Here is a 21104-nt window from a genome sequence, read left to right as displayed (position 1 = left end):
ATAAACAAAGGCACAGAGAACAAAAGCAAGGAGCTTATGATGAACCTTTATAAAACATGGGTTCTACCTTAAAAGCTGTGTATTTTTTTCTGGGTACCACACCTTAGGAAGAATGTGAAGGCTTTACAGAACACGTAGAATCGATTCATGAAGCAGATTCAAGGATGAAATAATTCAGTTAGGTGGGTTTTTCTTAGAGATGAGACGTTTGAACTGAGATTTGATTGTGGTAGATTACTCCTTGTTCAAGTATGCCCAAGCTGTACGTGATTTCATTGTCATATTCCTCCTAATATGTCAGATGTTGTGAGTGTGACGTTAATTATCCTCAAAATATGTTGCACCAATTTCAGTCCTTGCCTCTACATGGCTTTTCAGCTGCAAAAATTCCTCAGAAAGGTAATCTGCATTACAGAAATTTGTAAGGCTCTTTTTAGGATGTTCTTTTGTTGTTTGTACTTAGCACCTTGATGTCATTTTCCCTGAATCAGTTCCTCATAGAACGTAGAAACATAGAAAAACTACAGCACAATACAAGCCCTTCGGCCCACAAAGTTGTGCCGAACGTGTCCATACCGAACATGCTCATGAAAGATCTATTTTGGTGATTCTGTAGTCATCTATGTAGGAGACATGGCCTGCCCGTCCAAGTTGAATTTTCTGGGTGCTGATCTCCATGCTGTTGAGCTCGATGGGGTACCTATTTGTGTTTTTTTTCCGACTATCAGATTTTTATGATGGGTCTTATGTGTCATTTGTGGAAGTGTTCTGGAGTTTTGATGTGGTACCGATAACAAAGGCAGGATCCAGTGCCATACAGCAAGGTAGTCAGGACTTTGGCCTGGTAGAGTTTAATTTAAGTCTTCACCTTAATGCCATGCTGTTTCCAGACTCAATCATGAAGCCAGCCATAGGCAGAACTTGCTTCCTGAATATATACATGAATATCTTCATCAGTAGTGGCATCCCAAGAGAGCAAACTATGAGAATTTTTCTACCTGTTAAAGTTCTTCCTGTTGGCAATATTTGTGCTAATGACTTGTGACAGCAATGCTCCAGAAAGATATAAATATTTTCATCATCTTCAAAGTTACGATAGAATTTCACTATCTGTTTATTAGACAGGGATTTGTGGAGTTCAATTTCTTTTTCAATCTTTAATCAACTCTTCAAGTATTCCATTACTGCCATGCTATGGAAGCCACCAGAGATATGCCTGCTGGCATCAATGTTCTGTTCAATTCAGCGGCGCTTTTTCATTTGCCAGTGTCACCGAGGCAGCAAAAGGAGATTAGCTGAAGGTGTTCAAAATCATGAAGGTTCTACAGAGTAGAAAGAGAGAAACTGTTCCCATTGGCGGAAGGGTCAAGAACCAGAGGGCGCGATTTAAGGTGATTTGTAGAAGAACCAAGAGTGATATGTGCAAACTCCACACTGTCTGTGTGGAGGTCGCACATTCTCCCCATGTCTGTGTGAGTTTCCTCCAGGTGCTCTGGTTTCTGCCCATAGTCCAAAAGAAATGCTGGTTAGATGCATTGGCCATGCTAAATTTACACCAGCGTCTTGAGGGACTACATGATTAGGAAGTGTGCCCAGCTACTTGAGCTGGAACTCCAGGCTGTCGAGCTTGGAAGTGAAAGAAGTAGCTACGAAGTCTAAGGCTGAGTGTTTCCTGGATTGTACATTGCAGGAGGTGGCCATTCTACAGGTCAGGATAGTAACTGCAGTAAATAGTCTCACAACAGCAGGTTAAAGTCCAACAGATTTATTTGGTAGCATGAGCTTTCAGAGCGCTGCTCCTTCATTAGGTGAGTGCAGGTTTTGTTTCACCAACAGGGCATATGTAGACACAAACTCAATTACAAGATAATGGTTAGAATGCAAGTCTAAACAGGTAATCAAGTCTTTACAGGTACAGACGATGCAAGTGGAGAGAAGGTTAAGCGCAGGTTAAAGAGGTGTGAATTGTCTCAAGCCAGGACAATTAGTGAGATTTTGCAAACCCAGGCAAGTCGTAGGGATTACAGATAGTGTGATGAACCTGTGTGCAGAACTTGGATATCAGTTTCTGCTTGGCGATTCTGCATTGTGTGTCTTGAAGGTACCTTTGGAGAACGCTTACCCGAAGATCAGAGGCTAAATGCCCTTGACTGCTGAAGCGTTCCCTGACAGGAAGGGAACACTCCTGCCTGGTGATTGTCAAGTGGTGCACATTCATCCGTTGTTGTAGCGTCTGCATGGTCGCACCAATGTACCATACCTCGGGACATCCTTTCCTGCAGCATATCAGGTAGCCAAGTTGCAAGAGTATGTACCGTGTACCTGGTGCATGGTGTTCTCACATGAGATGATGGCATTTGTGTTTGATGATCTGGCACGTCTTGCAGAGGTTGCTGTGGCAGGGTTGTGTGGTGTTGTGGTCACTGTTCTCCTGAAGGCTGGGTAGTTTGCTGCGTACAGTGGTCTGTTTGAGATTGTGTGGTTGTTTGAAAACAAGTAGTGAGGGTGTGGGGATGGCTTTGGCGAGATGGTTGTCTTTATCGATGACGTGTTAAAGATTCCAGAGAAGATATTATTGCACGAATACTCATTAACATGAATACTTATTAACATGAATACTCATTAACATGAATACTCATGAGTGTAAGATTATTTAAAATTGCACTTTACCTTCATTGTAAAGTCAAAGGTGCATGGGGATCCCATCATGGTACCCAGTTCATCATTGTTTAAATGGTGTACCTTTTGCAGTTGTCTGTAAGGGCAGCATTTATTCTTCTTTAGTTCTACAGTAAAAGGGAGGGGTGCAGGAGAATGGCAGCTTGCATGGAGGCTCAGGAACAGCAAGAGTGAGTCCGTTGTGCTGAGGGTTGGGGGTTGGTGTGGGGTGAGGGACATGGAGGAGTAGAAGAGGGATTTAGGTAGGACAAAGCATGGACTTGGGAGTTTGAAGGTGCAAAATTGAAATGGCCAGGCCTAGTGTTTATTTATTAGTGTTACAAGTAGGTTTACTTTAACACTGCAATGAAGTTACTGTGAAATCCTCTAGTTGCCACACTCTGGCACCTGTTCGGGTACACTGAGGTAGAATTTAGCATGGCCAATGCACCTAACCAGCATGTCTTTTGGACTATGAGAGGAAACCAGAGAACACAGAGAAAACCAATGCAGGCATGGGAAGACTGTGCAAACTCTACACAGAGAGTGATCGAAGCCGGAATCAAACCCGGGTTCCCGGCGCTGTGAGGCACCTGTGTTAACCACTGTGCCAACGTGCCACCCCATGGTGGGTTCAGTCAGTCAAGATATAAAATGAATTGGCACAGGGCAATTTCAACACTATCCAAATGTGGGTCTAACTCAGAAGAGCTTTGAGTCCAACTATAACATATCATTCATTGCTGAAGTATGCTGCCAAACCTTTTCATCTTGCACTCATCAGAAGAGATTTGCAAGAATATCAAATCTAAAGGAAAAAACAACAAATTATACTGTACGAGGAGAGTGCTGGTTGATTGGCAGGAGGACTCTGCATTAGCTATCAGTTATCCCTCTTGAGAATGACCTTGAACAATGTTGTTTACAATTCATCAAAGGGAGAGTGAACAGAGCCTGCCAGTTCACCAAGGTGATGGTACAACACTGGACATTAAGAATGAATAAAAAAAACACCACATTGGGCACTGAGCCATGAGTGACATGAAAGAGAAAGGAATTGAGGGGTGTGCTGATGAATTAAGGTGCAAGCAAGCTCATGTGACAGTGTACATTTGTTGGACTGGCTGTAACATTCTATGTGATTGCTGGCATTATTAGAGACATGTATCTAAAACTAGACACTGGGCAGATTCTCACTTCAGTGACCTCTGCAAGTTAACTGTCATCCAGGGCTAGAGGATGATGGTGAGATGATGTTAGAAGTCAAATGATGGAAGTAGAGTTAAAACTAAAAAGGGGAGGTTGCTGAATTATTTTTGGTATTACTTTAAATAGAAGCATGAACATGTTTTGATTAATTGCTTAACTGTTGCCCTTCCCTATCTCAGCGTCAGGAGAATCAATCTTCAAATATATTCTTATTCCTGGGGATCCTTTGAGCCTGTTCTTCATTACAACATTGCCGTATTTATTGTTTAATTACTTTTAAGGGTTAAAAAATTACCTTCTTTTTGAAATATATTCATTTCAGATATCCTGACGAGAAAATGCCTTAACAGGCAAATGAGAGGCTGCTGCCTCAAGTTACCTTTTCAACTTGAGTGGTTGAAAAGATAATTTGCCTGACATTCAAAAAAGGTCTCTTTAAACTTCAGGAGAATTCTAGCTTTGAAAGCTGGCAAATTAAAATGAGCTTTGTGGAAGTGGGGTAGGGTTTTTAGGAATGTAGCTGAATTGCTGATTTTCAGCAGAGATAATAGAAATGAGTTCCTTCAAGTTAATTTATCTGCTGTCATTATCTCACTCCTCAAAACAAAACCCTTCACATACCATCTATCCCCTATTTCCAGCCCTACCCTTCCCTCTCCAAAGTCCTTAAATGTGTCATCACCCCTCCAAATCAGTGTACACCTTAAATCCCATGTTTGAATATGTCCGTGATGTGGAGATGCCGGCATTGGACTGGGGTAAGCGCAGTAAGAAGTCTCATAACACCAGGTTAAAGTCCAACAGATTTACTTGGCAGCACAAGCTTTCGGAGTCTCACACCTTCATCGGGTGAGCAAGGACTTGTGTTCATGAACAGGGCATATACAGACACAGACTCAATTTACAAGATAATGGTTGGAATGTGTCTGCAGCAGTAACAAAGTGGCAACAATAGCACCCTGCGCGCCTGTGGTAAATGATGCTTCCTCATCCTCCTTGCCCTGTCTGTAGCCTTTGTTATGTTGACCACACCAGTCTCCTCTCACACCTCTACACCAGTATCTGGCTGAGTTCAAATGCACTCAACTGGCACTGTTTGTATATATCCACTGATAGCTAACCATAGCAATATTGTCTCTTCCTATCATTCGAGGGCCAAGTTGGCTGAGCAGTTCAATCAGTCCCCTTCCCCCACTCTGTTCCTTTAGCCCTGCAGTTCATTTCTCGCAAGTGCCCATCCAACTTCCTTTTGAAGTCATTTATAGTCTCTGCTTTCACCATCTTCGTGGGCAGCAAATTCCAGAACATTAGGACACAAGGGCGGCACGATGGCACAGTGGTGAACACTGCTGCCTCACTACGCCAGGGACCCGGGTTCAATTCCAGCCTTGGGTGACAGTCTGTGTGGAGTTTGCACATTCTCCCCATGTCAGCCTCTCATATCTCTCCTTTCAACTTTCTTCCTTTTTACCCCTTTATGGTGCAAGCAGTCAGGAGTGCTGGAGGCAACATGGATGCTGAGCCCCAGGCTCATGACAAACCAGCATAATCAAAGAGTCCACTCATCCCGGACATACTCTCTTCCCTAGGGAAAAAGCTATAAAAGTCTGAAAACCAGCCGAATTAAGAATAGCTTCTTCCCTGCCCATCTCCAGACTTTTGAACAGTCCTATCACATCTTTTGCTGATCTTTCTCTTCACCCTATCTGTGGCTGCAACACTTTATTCTGCGCCCTATCCTTTCCTTCTCCCATTTGCACTTCGTGAATGATACGCTTTGCCTGAAATAATGCTTTTCATTGTATCCCAGAACATGCGACCATAAATCAAATCACTCGATCAGAAACATCCCTGTTACCTGACGGGGTCAAGAGGATGTGGTTGCTTTCCACATGCCTCACACACACTTGCATTCTCCTTTAATTGTGGTCACACACGATCTGCACATTTGTGGAATGGTAACATTTGTAGCAGATTCTCTGCTGGTGCTTTGATGGCGACAAGAATACAAATCAATGAGTCTAGCTCAGAATTGGAGACTTCTGTGGAAGGCCCCAAGGAGCAGGGAAATGCCTGTTGGAGGCTCAAAATTCTGGAGTAGTTCCCATGGAGGTCAGTGTCAGAGCTTGCGTGGGATCCTGAAGTGCATCTTGCGTCTGGTCTCTGGCAATCTGCATTAGTTTAATATCTGAAAATATTTACTGTCTGGTAGGTTAGACTACCAGGGGTTTGAGGGGGTTAGACTATGAAGAGAGACTAAATAGACTGGGTCTGTACTCGTTGGAGTTTAGAAGGATGAGGGGGGATCTTATAGAGACGTATCAGATAATGAAAGGGATGGATAGGGTAGAGGTAGAGAGATTCTTCCTGCTCAGAAAGGATAGCAGGACTAGAGGGCACAGCCTCAAGATAAGGGGGGGAGCAGTTTAGGACAGAGTTGAGGAGGAACTTCTTCACTCAAAGGGTGGTGAATCTCTGGAATTCTCTGCCCGTTGAAGTGGTGGAGGCTACCTCGCTAAATATATTTAAGACACGGGTAGATAGGTTTTGACAGACAAGGGAATTAAGGTTTATGGGGAGAAAGCGGGAAAGTGGAACTGAGCCACTTCAGATCAGCCATGATCTTATTGAATGGCGGGGCAGGCTCGAAGGGCTAGATGGCCTATTCCTGCTCCTATTTCTTATGTTCTTATGTTCTTAGGTAGTGCAGAAGCCAGTATGTTTGACATGACTAGATTGAGAGAGATGCAGAGTTTAGAGAGTGTTCTTTTTCAAAGCAGGGTCAATTGCATGATCTTTGTGCGATTCAATGATTTCCTCCAGGAAAGGCTAGTTTCCTACGGCGGTGCTGTGAATATTTGCTTTTCCGATGGTGAGCCAATTCTGTACCACACTAGGAATAGGAGAATTGTGCACGGAGAGGAGAAACCATGGAAGCATTCTCTTCAAAAATTAGACTTCAAGAAGAATACCTAATTAGTGCCATTTGATCATGTTGGTTAGAAAGGAAGAGTGGTTGCCTCAGCTTAAATAGATTATTTCCTTCAAATATCAGTTTCTATTTGTAATTTTTATCTGAGCCTATGGTGAGATAACATTGCATTAGACTCTACTTGCTTATATTACATTGTACTTGTAGAAACTTTGCGCCCTATTTTACCATTTTGATTCGGTGTGCTGGGCAGACTTAAATCTGGGAGTGTTTCAGATCTGACTTTTAGACCTGTTCTCAGGTGCCCCCATACACACTCTGCCTGAAAAAAAAATCTACAGTTCTGAATCACACTGCAGAAGCCTGTGAGCGGGTCTTATTGCATCTGAAATTCTGCAGCTCTGATCGGAGCCTTCAACTGCACATGTACAGAAAAAGATACTTCCCTACCACACACCTCCTGGGCCCCCACAAAATAACTGCCTTATCCCCCCATCCTCCCGCTATCCAGACCGATCGCGGCCCCGTGCCCCCCTACTCCTCTCCGATCACACGCAGAATGGTAGCGGATTCCCCCTCCCACCGATCATATGCAGAGTGGCAGCAGACATCTCGTGACCCCATCTCCCCACCAGAGATCCATCTGACCCACCTCCCTTCACCCCCACCAGAGAACCATCTGACCCATCTCCCCCCCCAACCAGAGAATCATCTGACCCAACTCCCTCCCCCACACCAGAGATCCATCTGACCCACCTCCCTTCTCCCCCCCTCTACCAGAGAACCATCTGACCCACCTCCCTTCTCCCCCCCTCTACCAGAGAACCATCTGACCCACCTCCCTTCTCCCCCCCTCTACCAGAGAACCATCTGACCCACCTCCCTTTACCCCCACCAAAGAGCCATCTGACCTTCCTCCCTTCCCATGCATCAGAGAGCCATCTGTCCTGCCTCCCTCCCACCCCACACCACTAGAGAGCAATCTGACCCCCCTCCATCTCCTCACCATAGAGTCATTTGATGCACCTCCCTCCCCCCATCCCCCACCAGAGAGCCAACTGACCCACTGCCCCCCACCCCCCCCACCCCACAACCACCAATCTGAATCAGAGAGCCGCCGGAAGCTCTGAACTTACCTCCTCAGAAGCTGGAGCGTCCGAATTGGACCTTTGCGATCCATGTCTGTTTCGTGCCAAACCTGGACGGGTGAACTCAGTGGTAAAGGGGGAAGTGCTGGTAAGTCTGGACGTGCAACCAATTAAGTCAAATTAAATGCATGCGGTCCAGGCAGTGGCCATTTTCAGCGATTGGTCGGGGGGAGCGGGCATGGATCACGCTACTCGCCTCTCGCCCGACTTCACCAAGCCTTCGCGCCCGAAAACAAGCGCAACTTGATGGTAAAATTGGGCTCTTTCCCACAGTAAAAATCTGTGCAGTAATATGAGACATTGCTGAATGTCTTCTCTGCCAGAAAGCTATGATGAGGTGAAATGTTGCGTAAGCATTGGAGAAATAGTGCTGCATTATCAATTGGTGAGGCAGAGATTTTTCATTGTGTATCATGTTCTTTAGAATCCCAGCATCCGTGATGATTAACTTGTTCTGGGAAGAGAAACCTGTTCAGTAATGATATGCCTGTAGATTTGTTACTGGCATTCTGTGATGTGTTCTGGATTGATAAATTGCACTATATTGAAGTACTGGAACGTGGAGGTCTGTGTGATATATTAACAGTACTTCTTCAATCATTGTTGTGTGGAAGAGTGAACATCCTGACCATGTCTTTTCAATGCAGGAGTCTGATTTGGACATGGCGTAAGCTGTGCTGGTATTAAAGCCCATGATTGTGTGTACCACAATTATTTTTCCTGAGCGATCAGTAATGCCACCCTGTTTTCTGTGAAGATTTTGGGTGATCTAATTTTTTGTAATGATACACGCTCAGTGATTCCAAATAATATCTTGATGTAATAATTATTAGACAGTTGCTTTGTATGCCAATACTTGGAAAATTGTGTATAGTTCTAGTCACCCAATTATAGAAAGGATGTTATTAAACCAGAAAGAGGGCTGAAAAGATTTACTCAAATGCTACCAGGACTTGATGGTTTGAGTTATAAGGAGAGGCCGGATAGACTGGGACCTTTTTCCCCTGGAGCATAAGAGGCTTAGGGGTGATCTTATAGAGGTCTATAAAATAATGGGGGGAATAGATAAGTTAGCTAGTCAACATCTTTTCCCAAAGGTGGGGGAGTCTAAAACTAGAGGGCATAGGTTTTAGGTGAGAGGGGAGAGATACAAAAAGGGTCCCAAAGGAGCAATTTTTTCACTCAGAGTGTTTGGAGCGAACTGCCAGATGCAGTAGTAGAGGCAGGTACCATTTTGTCTTTTAAGAGGAGTTTAGATAGTTACATGGGTAAGCTGAGTATAGAGGAATAGGGGTCAAATGCCAGCAATTGGTAAAAACTGGGCAGCATGGACAAATTGGGCCGAAGAGCCTGTTTCCATGCTGTAAACCTCAATGACTCTAAGAGCAAATATTTGAAACCAAAGATAAAATTACTATCTCCAAATCATTGTAGTCTACATTTTTATTATTTCTATTTTTAAGATGATCTCAGTTGGTGATTGTATGATTCTGCAGTATTAATACCAGTCATGCTCTTGTCAACAGCAAAATATAAGTGTATTTAAAAATCTTGCAGCTTGTATGTAATTTGCACCAAGTGTAATATTAAATACTGTGATACCAAGCTTAAAATAGTTTTTACGCTTGATGTCCTTTTACGACCATATGTGACATTTGTTCATAAAATATTACACACATCACTTTTTGGAATTCCCCTTTGCTTCTTTGAAATAATGTGAACAGCACAGTGGTACAGTGGTTAGCACTGCTGCCTCACAGCACCAAGGACCTGGGTTTGATTCCTGGCTAGGGTCACTGTCTGTGTGAAGTCTGCATGTTGTCCCCATGTCTGTCTGGGCACTCCGGTTTCCTCCCACAGTCCAAAAGACATGCTGACTAGGTGCATTGGCAATATTAAATTCTCCCTCTGTACCCGAGCAGGTGCTGGAGTGTGGTGACTGGGAGACTTTCACAATGCAACACGCATGGAAATAAGGCTTTCCGAACATTAGTGAACTGGATAGGTTTTTATGATCATTGGCAATGATTTCATAGTCAATATTTGAATTTTTAATACCAAATGTTTATTTAATTCAAATTTTCACATCTGCCGTTGTGGGATTTGGCTCCAGGTCCCCAGAACATTACTCTGGGTCTCTGGATTACTTGTTCAGCAGCAACACTCCTACATCATTCCGTCCTCCTTGTCGTCCTCCTCACAACAAGCCTCCAACCCTTACCTACCCCTTGGCTTCTTATATCTTCCATACCAGCCTTTGCTCCACTACCCTTCTCATGGCCCCTCATATTCTCCATGCCAACTTATGCCTCCCATTCATACCCTTGGCATCTTATTGTCTCTATGCCAACATATTACCAAAACAAGAAGATATAGACAGAATGGTCAAATGGGCGTATACGTGGCAGATGGAATTTAACCCTGAAAAGTGTGAGGTGATACACTTTGGAATGAGTAATTTAACAAGGAAATATTCAATGAATGATAGGACACTAGGAAGCTCTGTGGAATGAAGGGATCTTGGCGTGTTTGTCCACAGTTCTTTGAAAATGGAAGAGCATGTAGGGTGGTGAAAAAGGCATATGGGACACATGCCTTTGTCAGTCGAGACATAGATTACAAAAGCAGGAAGTCATGTTGGAGTTGTATAGAACTTTAGCAATGCCACTGCTGGTGTACTGTGTGCAGTTTGGATCTCTATTATCAGAAGCATGTGATTGCACTGGAAGGGGTGCAGAGGCGATTCACCAGGATTCTGCCTGGGATTGAACATTTAAGTTATGAAGAGAGGTTACACGGGCTTGGTTTGTTTTCGTTGGAGCAGGGAAGGCTGAGGTGTGATCTGATTGAGGTGTACAAGATTATGAGAAACATGCACAGTGTGAATAGTGGGCAGCTGTTCCCCTTAGCTGAAGGATCATTCAGGAGGGGACATTGGTTCAAGGTGAGGGGCAGGGAGTTCAGGCGGGATGTGAGGAAAATCTTCTTTATGCAGAGGGTGGTGAAGGTCTGGAAGGCACTGCCTGAGAGAGTGGTAGAGACAGGTTGCCTCACATGCTTTAAAAAGTACTTGGATTAGCACTTGGCACATCATAACATTCAGGGCTATGGGCACATGCTGGCAGATGGGATTAGGTGGGAGTTTAGGTGTTTCTAATATGTCGGTGCAGACTCAGGCCGAAGGGCTTCTTCTGCGCTATATGCTTCAATGATTTTAAATTTCTTAAACCAGCTGCTGTCTGGTCTTGGAGAAAGGCTGTCAGGTTAGTACCAGATTAGTTCAACATTGTCTGATGGCAATGATCATTAGGCTGAGACTAGCTGAACTAATTTCAAATAGTCAAACTGGGAAGAGCAATTTCCATTCTTGGCTAATAGAAATCTTTGTGTTGTAGATGTAAAGAGTGTTTGCTGGTCGATTCATTGCCCAGCCCCAATGTGCACTGTTCATTTCCCAAATCAACAAGTTGATTGCAGGTGTTTGCTTTGGTGTGAATAATACCAGAGAACTCCACTGTACACAGGAAGGTGATTTGGGCATCGTGTCTGTGCTAGCTCTTTCCTACAACACATGACCCTTGGAAGAAATAATCTAAAAATTACTCATCAGATGGGAGGAGACCTCAGCTGTTCTTGGTCTTACTTCACAAACTCAGGCACAGAAAACAATACATTACTCCACTGTATTTGCTGCATTGGTAAAATCTGTTCTGATTTTACAATCATGTCATCCTTTATACAGAGTAATGGTCTTGTTGCTTTATTTAGAAGGTTTGTATTTTGTTGACCTTATCTATGTATTCTGCAATATGTGCACTATTTTTATTTTTCATATTGGAAAGAAGCCAAAAGATGCATTATGCTGCCTGCATGGAAGCTAAGAAATAATTGTTCACTGGGGCATAGTTGTTTTTGAGTAGAATGCTAAGTTCTTGCATTACAAACAGAGTTATTAAAAGTGAGTGTGTGTTTCCATTTTACTTACAGTAGCAGCTAAAGTTGTTCTTGTATTCATTGTGATATTTGGAAGTGACCAAGTATGTAAGGTATGAATCATACTTTTTCCTGTAAATCATTGCTTCAAATTATTCGGCCTTGGTACTTTAATTTGTTGTCTTATTCGATTGACACATCATTCTCAATGATGGAGCTTATTCAAACTACCCAGACCCATTTGGAAGTTCAGTGAGCCTGCAATTCAGGTAACAGGAGTAGGCAAGTAAGGATTAAGGATATAAATGATGGGGGATCAATGCTAAATATGTCATGGGGCCTCAGGATCATTCTTGTAGCCAAGAGTTCGTAACTTTTTGGCTTTTGGAAAAAGCCACTTCCAAAATAAGAACAACAGAAAATTAACCATCTCTGTCACCCACTGCCCCATCCCCTTGCACCCAGAATTAGATATTCTTGAAGGAATGACTTCATCTATGACTTTGGAAGTCCAGAGCTGTCTCTGGACGTGTTAACCAACATGATTAAAAATGCAACACTTCCAAGTAACTTGAAGTCGCATTAGGAAGAAAGGAGTGCAAATGGGACAAGAGGATTTTTTGATTAAAGTATGTATCTTAATCCTGAACCAATTTCTTCAAAGGGAAGAATGCAGCTTAATGCACAACTATTTGGGTTATGGGTCCAAATTGTTCACCTGAATGCGCTCTCATAAGCATCAATAAACGTGCTTACAACAAAGAGAGAGCCATTTGCCCCATTGTGCCTGTGCTGGAGAAATCCAGAACTAATTCCACTCAGCCCAGAGTCTCAATGTGAATCGAATATTAATTCAACCTTAAAAGATATGATGCCTTTTATTTTTGGTAAAACATTCCATGGTCCTACAGCGTTGTGTATGAGAATGGAGAGACAGGAGGAAATCTTTCTTAGTGATCATTTAAAATTGATGACCCCTTGTCACTTCCTTTCAAACCAGAGAAATATTTTTTTTCCTCCTACACCATATAAAATGCTGTGTTAAATTTTCCTTTTTCTCTGCTCCAAAAGAAACAGTTCCAGATCTTGAACCTTGTCTCAAAATTCTGGTGTACCACAGGCAGGATGGAAACTCTGGAGTGGCAGCCGAAGTCCATTGACTTTGGTGAAAATCCTGGCCCACTCCTGTTGGCACCTTAATATAAAAGCAAAATATTACGGATGCTGGGATCTAAAACAAAAACAGAGAACGCTGGAAAAGCTCACAGGTCTGTCATCATCGTATTGGGTCAACACTGCAGCTTCTGTGGTTTTAATATCATTCCCATGGTGAGGTGCCCAGAACAGCACATGGTGTTCTTAATTGGCACCGCTGCTTCAGCTAATGATTTGGAGGTGGGACAGGATTTATGGTTTGGGCTTGGCACTGTCCATTTTACAGTGATCAGTCTATTTATAGAACTCAGTCTATTTTAATAGAGCACTACGGAAAACTGTGTGTTCATTCAGCAGATAGAGTCTATTGAAAAGAATCTCAAAAAATGACAGCAAAGTCTCCTGATTAGAGCAGGATTCATTCTCCAGCAGCAATGCAGCGAATGGAGGATTGTTACATAAGTTATGTATGTCAAATCAATTGCGCTCACATAGCGATGAGGTTTCAAAATATAATTCATGAGGGAAATTACCTCATCATCTCCGCTCTGGCCAGGAATAATGGTGTCACTATATGCAGCCAATAAATATTCAACTGCCTTCTGGTGAGTCTATTATTTTGACTTGTCTAAATCTTCCGAATCACCCCAGAGGATTTGTTTCCTCGTGGTGGGTTTCTATGATTAGCGATATAACCTGATTCAACCACTTTCTCCCCATACCCTTGATGCCATTGCCTTTTATTATCTACCTCTTTCTTCAAGACATTGAGTGACTTGCCCTCTACAGCCTTCTGTAATAGAGAATTCCTTAGGTCCACTGCCTTTTGAGTAAAAGAAGTTTCCTTTTTCCAGTCCTCAATGGTCTACCCCATACCCTGAGCCTGTGTCCCCTGGTTTCAGACTCCTCAACAAGGGAACACATCTTCCTTGCATCTCGTCTGTCCAGCCATGCTGGTATTTTATATAAATTTCAATCAGATCTCCTCTCATCCTTTTAAACTCTAGTGAATGCAGGCCCATTTGAACCAGTCTCTCCTCATAGGACAGTCTTACAGACCTGGATATCAGCCTGGTGAACCTCAACTGCACTCCCTCTATGGCAAATATATTCTTCTTTAGGTAGGGATACCAAAACTGCATGCAAAAGTACAGGTACGTTCTCACCAACGCTCTGTATAACTGCAGTAAGACATCCCTATTTTTGAACTCAAATCCTTTTGCAGTGGAGGCCAGCAAACCATCTGCCTTCCTAATTGCTTGCTGCGCCTGCCTCTTCCCTTTCATTGACTGGTGCACGAGGATAGCCAGATTTCACACTTCCCAGTACATCACCATTTAAGTAATACTCTTCCTTTCTCTTTTTCACACCGAAATGTGTAGCTTCATGTTGTACTGCATCTGCCATGTGTTTGCTCACTCATTCAACTTGTCCATCTTGAAGCTTCCTTACATCCTCCAGTCATAAGTCTGCCCAGTTTTATGTTGTCAGTAAAGTTGGAAATGTTACATTTGGTTCCCTCATCCAGGTCATTTAATATATCGTGAACAGCTGGGGCCCAAGCACTGATCCCTGTGGTACTCGACTAGTCACTTCCTGCCACTCAGAAAAATACCCGCTGATTCTCATTCTCTGTTTCCTGTCTGTCAGCCAATTCTGGATCCATGCCAATACATTACCTCTATCTCACATGCTTTACGTTTGCTTACTATGAGGGATCTTATCAAAAGCCTACTGAAGTTCAAATATACCACACCCACTGGTTCTCCTTTATCTAGTCTACAAGTTACACTCCCAAAATCTCCAGTAGATTTATAAAGCATGATTTGTCTTTCATAAACCCATGCTGGCTTTATCCAATCCTGTTAATGTTTTCCAAATGTTATGTTATCACATCTTTTATAATAGGCTCCAGCATCTCCCTTATTACTGATGTCAGGCTAACTGGTCTGTAATTCTCCCTTTTTTGAAATAGTGGGGTTACCGTTGCCACCTTCCAATCTGTAGGAGCTGTTCCAGAGTTTATAGAATTTTGGACAATAACCATCGATGCATCCAATATTTCTAGGGCCACTTCCTTTAATATTCTGGGATGTAGATTATCAGACACTGTTGCTTTGTTAGCTTTTAACTTCATTAATTTCCTCAGCACCACTTTCTTACTAATCCTGATTTCCTTTGATTCCTCTCACTAGACCCTTGGTTCCCTAATATTTCTGAGTGGTTATTTGTGCCCTGTTTGAAAACAGAACCAAAGTATGTGTTCAACTCTTCTGCCATTTCTTTGCTCCCCATTATAATTTCTCCAGCTTCTGACTATACGTTTGTCTTCACTCATCTTTTTCTCTTGACATATTTATATAAGGTTTTACGGTCGGTTTCTATGTTTCCTGCAATTTTGTTCTCATACTCTTACCCCTCTTAATCAAACTTTTTGTCCTCTTTTGCTAATTCCAAAATGCTCCCAATCCTCAGTCCTGCTGCCCTTTCTGGCAATTTTATATGACTTCTTTTTGGATTTAATATAGTCCTGAATTTATTTTGTAAGCCAATGTTGAGCCAACTTTCCTCCTTTATTTTTGCATCAGACTGGAATGAATAACTGCTGTAATTCATGCGTGGGTTCTTTCAGTTTTAATCAATGCCTGTCAACCATCAACCCCTTCCATTAAGTTTCCCCATTGCTAGTTTGGTTTGTCCACTCTATATGTAAGCTAAAGTCACTCATGATTACAGTCATACCCTTAATACATGCATCTCTTGTTTAATACCTTTGATTACATCTCTGCTACTGTTTGGGGGTTGATTGACAACCTCCAACAACATTCTCTGCCTTTTGGTGTTTCTTTAAGTCCATCCATTCATATTGCACATTGTGATTTTCCAAGTCAATATCCTTCTTCACGATTGAATTGATATCCTTCTTCACGATTGAATTGATCTCCATCTTTGTTAACAATGCTACCCCACTTCCTTTCCCTTTCTGTCTGTCCTTTCTAAATAATGAATACCCATGGGTATTGAGTTTCCAGCTTTCCTAACCTCGCAGGCATGTGTCTGCAACTATATCATAACTGTTTAACTCTATTTGCACTGTTAATTCATCTACTTTATTGCGAATCCTCCCTGTATTTTTATGCAGTATGTGGTTAAGGTCTAGGGTGCACTGCCTACTAGTGGGGCAGAAGCATTCAAAAGGGAATGCTTTGATCTGAAACAGAAGAATATACAGTGTTACAGAAGGTAGGGGAATGGCACTCGGTGAATTGCTCATTTGACAAGCTGGTGCAGACACAATGGCCAGATTGCCGCCTCCTGCACTATAACAATTCTTTGATTCTCTTATTTGCCAGGTTTTAACCTTATAATAATTCTACTTTTTTTTGCATTCGGGTCTCCATTTTCCCTGCAGGAATTTCCACCTCAGTGTTTGTATGACATGCTTGTGGACTGGAAATGTTTCAGCTTGATCTCTGATTTTATTCCTTCTACAGTCTTATGATTAATGTTGATTTTCAAACTGGGCCACAGACCTGAGTGAATACCAAGTAGTTTCTGCAGTGTGCCAGGTCACTGATTTGTTTCCGTAATTTTGGTTTACAAGCATATTCTCTGACCTCCCATCATGTTTCCCACCGGCAGGAAGTGGTACGTTGTTTGCTTGTGGCAGGATTCTCTGGTCCCGCCACTGTCAATGGGAATTCCCATTGATGACACCTCACCCCGTGAGGGCAGCACACTGGCACAGCGATTAGCACTACTGCCTCACAGTGCCAGGGACCCGGGTTCAATTCCTGGCTTGGGTCACTGTCTGTGTGGAGACTGCACATTCTCCTGTGTCTGCGTGGGTTTCCCCTGGGTGCTCCAGTTTCCTCCCATAGCCCAAAGGACATGCTGGTTAGATGTACTGGCCGTGCTAAACTCTCCCTCAATGTACTCGAACAAGCACTGGAGTGTGGCGACCAGGGGTTTATCGCAATAACTTAATTGCAATGTAAGACTACTTGTGGCATTAATACTTAACACTTAAACCGTGCTGGTGGAAAATCCATGGGTGGGGATGCACTGCCAGTGGGATCAGAGAATCCCGCCAGCGTGAACGGCTGGAGAATTCCGACCATTATTTCTGTCGCTAAATATGAAATAGATATTTTTGTTATGTATTTCACACTGCCTTTTTGTCATAGAATCATGGAATCCCTATGGTGCAGAAGGAGGCCATTTGGCCCATTATGTTTGCACCGACCACAATCCCACCCAGGCTCTATCCCCGTAGCCCCACGTGTTTGACCCCTGACCCTAGGAGGCAATTGAGCATGGCCAATCAACCTAACCCACATATCCTTGGACTGTGGGAGGAAACTGGAGCACCCTGAGGAAACCCACGCAGACATGAGGAGAATGTGCAAACTGTCACCCAAGCTGAGAATCGAACCAGGGTCCTTGGCGCTGTGAGGCAGCAGTGCTAACCACTGTGCCACCACGCCGTCTGAGTTATTTTGTCTTTTAAAAGCTAAGGCACAGGCTGCCCACAAATGTGTTAATATTTGCCGGGTTCCCTGCCAAGAAATTTGAAAGCAAATAATGTGAAGGAGCACGTGGACTTAAGGCAGAGTAAAGTCCACATGGCTGTAAACACTTTTAAAGGCTGGAGTCTTCAATACCAAATGAATTACTGCTTGGATATAAGAGTGCATTGGTAAACAAGTGTAGGAAAGAATGTGATTCAAAACACTGAATCATTTAATGTTTTGCAGAACATGCAATAATTTATCTTCATTGGCACAATTGTCACCTTTGAATCACTCCTGGCTGGATGGAGTGATGGTAGCGGGCCTGGAGAATTCAGTGCCTGGCCCACTAATTAAATGTAAATAGTAATTTCCATATTGAAATCAGTTTCATGCCGATTTGCGGCACGGAGCTGATAAAGCTGGAAATCATAGTGCCAGAGACTTGCAGAGGTCGTGACACCCAGTAGGAAGCCCGAGAAACAGCCGCCACTGATGTCTCCTGCCCTGTTACGCTACTTGAGCAGTGCAGCAGGCTGGAGAATCACCCCGAAGGGATTCACTTTGATTCTGCTACATCTTCCTGTTACTCTCTGAAGTATGAGATTCACTGGGGCCCTTCCAAAAAAATCCAGCTAAGCAACCCTCCAATTTGCCCCCAATTCCTCATAATTCTGGATCCCAGCTCCAGCTTGGGCCTTACTGCTTTCTCAAAATTGGAAACCCCTCTTGATTTCAGGTCGCCTTCTGCTACTGGTCTACAGCTCCTGGCAGGTTCTCTCTCACTTGTCAAAAAGCTGTTTCCCCAAGCAGATTTCATCGTCCTCAATGGCAGGAAGTCACACAGATAAAACCCAACCAAAACAAATTTAATCTAACTATCTCCAAATCTTAAAAATCCTCCTTGCTTTGGGAAACCACATGAATCATTTAAATCCCTTATTGAGGCAATTGTCGACGTCCCGTTGTCACCATGGGTAAAGATGTCACAACTTAGAGTTTGACTCAGTGTTAAACATGAATGTGTTTAAAAAGCTGGCATATGAAAAGAAACAACTTGTAGTGAGGCCTGAGGCCTAGTGGTACCCAAACACCTGTACCTGCTGGGAGAAAACATAGAAACGTAGAAAATAGAAGCAGGAGCAGGCCATTTGGCTCTTCGGGCCTGCTCTCCATTCATTCTGATCTTGGTTGATCATCAAATTCAATATCCTGATCCTGCCTCCACCCCCTCCCTCTCCCCTACCCACCATATCTCTTGATCCTTTTAGCCCCAACAGCTGTATCTAATTTCTTCTTGAAATCATACAGGAGTGCAAAGAGGCAGGAGGGACATGGCTGGAGCGGAGGGAAGGGGGCCGGAGCTGGGAAGAAAGCATCCTGAGCCATGGAAAAGCATACCCTGAGTCTCTCTTCCTTTCCCTATCTTCACCTATTCTCAATTCCTGGTGTTGACTGCTCCTCTGATCGCAGCTTATGTCTCTCCCATGAACCTATCAGCAGCAAACACGGGGGAGAAACAGAGCATGATTGGGTAACAGTCCCCTTCAGATATCTGCAAATTCACTGACCCATCTCTCACCGGCTTTTTCAACAATTGATCCGGGGACCACAATGAGGGGCTTCTTATGGCCCGAGAGCTGTACTTTGACAAGCCTAGATTAAAATGCATACATGTGCTCCAGTACTCACAGTGTGTATATACATTCCACTTCAAGATGTAAAAAAAAACATGTATTCACTGTTTATATTCCTGTGACTTGTAGTTAGTCATACACTAATGTGTTAAATAATGTAATATTGTTTAGTGACTTTTCCACTTCCATCTCTGACCTTATTAAATCAACATAGAACAGCCTTTCAATTGCAATTGCTTCTGTTTACCAGCTTCTCAATCCAGATACTCCTACGTTACAGTATCTTACATGAAAAATGGTCAATCCTCAGACGAAATTAATAAATCATGAGATTACATATTCGTAATGCAGCTTCATTCAATCTTTGACAGCCATCTTAGAATCTCAGATTTCTGTTGTCATGACTCTGTTTTCTACTACTAAAACCAGTGAGTCGTAGCATCAACCTGTCATTTAACCAGTTAGAAGTCTCACAACACCAGGTTAAAATCCAACAGGTTTAAGTGTTGTGAGACTTCTCACTGTGCTTACCCCAGTCCAAGGCCGGCATCATTTAACCAGTTACCAGGGTTACTGAGGCACTGTTCCAAGAGACTTGCTTGATCTGTTGTCTTCTCTCAGGAATGGCAGCTATTTTATCATTTCCCCTTAACAGCGTTACTATTGCTGAATCCTCACCATCGGCAACCCGACCAGAATTGACCAGAAACCTCACTGGACAAACCACACACAAATACTGTGGTGGCAGGAGCCGGTCATAGGCTGTGAATTCTGTGGCAGGTAACTTACGTCCTGACTTCTCAAACCAAATCCATCAGCTCAAAGGTACAAGTCAGAAATGTGATGGAGTGCTCTCCAGTTGCCTGGATGAGTGTAGCTGCAAGGACACTCAAGAAGCTCAATACAGTTATGGATGTTGAGAGGTGGTATAACTTCCCCTCTCCCCTCCCCCCTCACCTCTTGGTTAACCACAACAAGATGTATATTTTGGAGGGTGTGTTTTAGACGTTTTGAGTGTTTTAACTTTAAAGAACAGACTCGAAGCAGGCAGATAGGTTTAAAGCAAAAGAAAAGATAAACATTTATTAACACAACACCTGAAATGTAAATGCAATGAAAGCACTCACTCCCTCAAACAGGCATTTTGATTAGTAAATTAAACTTTTAAACTAATGTGGAATAGTAGGGCTAGATAATCTGCACACTGCTCCCCATCCAGGTCGTAACAGTGGATAAAAAGGTTGAAGACATTAGAGCTGTGTGCTTCTTCTTGGGCAACTGACTAAACTAAATCGACATATTCGGGAAGAAATTAAAATGCAGCTCCTTAGAAAAGAGGATGCATCAAACTAAAACAGATTCACAAAGGAAACTGAAAACATCAAAACAAACTGTGATTGAAGGGGTTCATCAAACAGCCCAGTCCCCGCATTGCCCAGCAGGCACAGAGGATCTCGATGGTACAAGCAGACACCACATTCTCCCTTTTCAGGGTTACCTGGCAGTGGACATAGTGTGGAAGAGAGGGGCAGAAGTTGGGATGGACGGCCCCCTTGACTGTTCACTGCCTGGGTTTGTTAGTGGCCTGCTTGGCTAGGCCCTAGAACAGGCCCACAACAAGGCCATCCTTTCTTCCCGATACTCTTCTGTCCTGATGCCCAAAGATCAGGAGCGTGGAGCTGAACTGCAATCAAAAAGATAATAACAGGTTTTTCAGAAAACTATAAAGGGGGTTTAGCCTAAGATAACTTGTGGTCCATGAATCGCAAAAGACACATGTTTCATAGGTATATGTGCACAACAAAAGATGAGTTCTAGGGACAATGCATGTACTTAAAATAACATGTTTTAAATTAGTCCTTTGGGTGGGAAGAGTTTCTGAGGTATGTTATTTCAGGTGAAACAAATTGGCCCATCTCTC

The 21104-nt window shown here is 43.1% G+C and overlaps 1 protein-coding gene across 4 annotated transcripts in view; it reads left to right on the top strand.

Moving 5' to 3' along the window:
- zdhhc21 (zDHHC palmitoyltransferase 21) overlaps positions 1-21104 on the top strand; it is an 84656-nt gene that overhangs the window by 26647 nt on the left and 36905 nt on the right. The gene's annotated exons all lie outside the window — the stretch shown is intronic.

This window comes from Carcharhinus amblyrhynchos, chromosome 5, assembly GCF_965287045.1.
Source record: "Carcharhinus amblyrhynchos chromosome 5, sCarAmb.v2.hapA, whole genome shotgun sequence".
Classification (NCBI taxonomy): domain Eukaryota; kingdom Metazoa; phylum Chordata; class Chondrichthyes; order Carcharhiniformes; family Carcharhinidae; genus Carcharhinus; species Carcharhinus amblyrhynchos.
The sequence above is the reverse complement of the archived record's forward strand: the minus strand, read 5'-3'. Positions and strand labels throughout refer to the sequence as shown.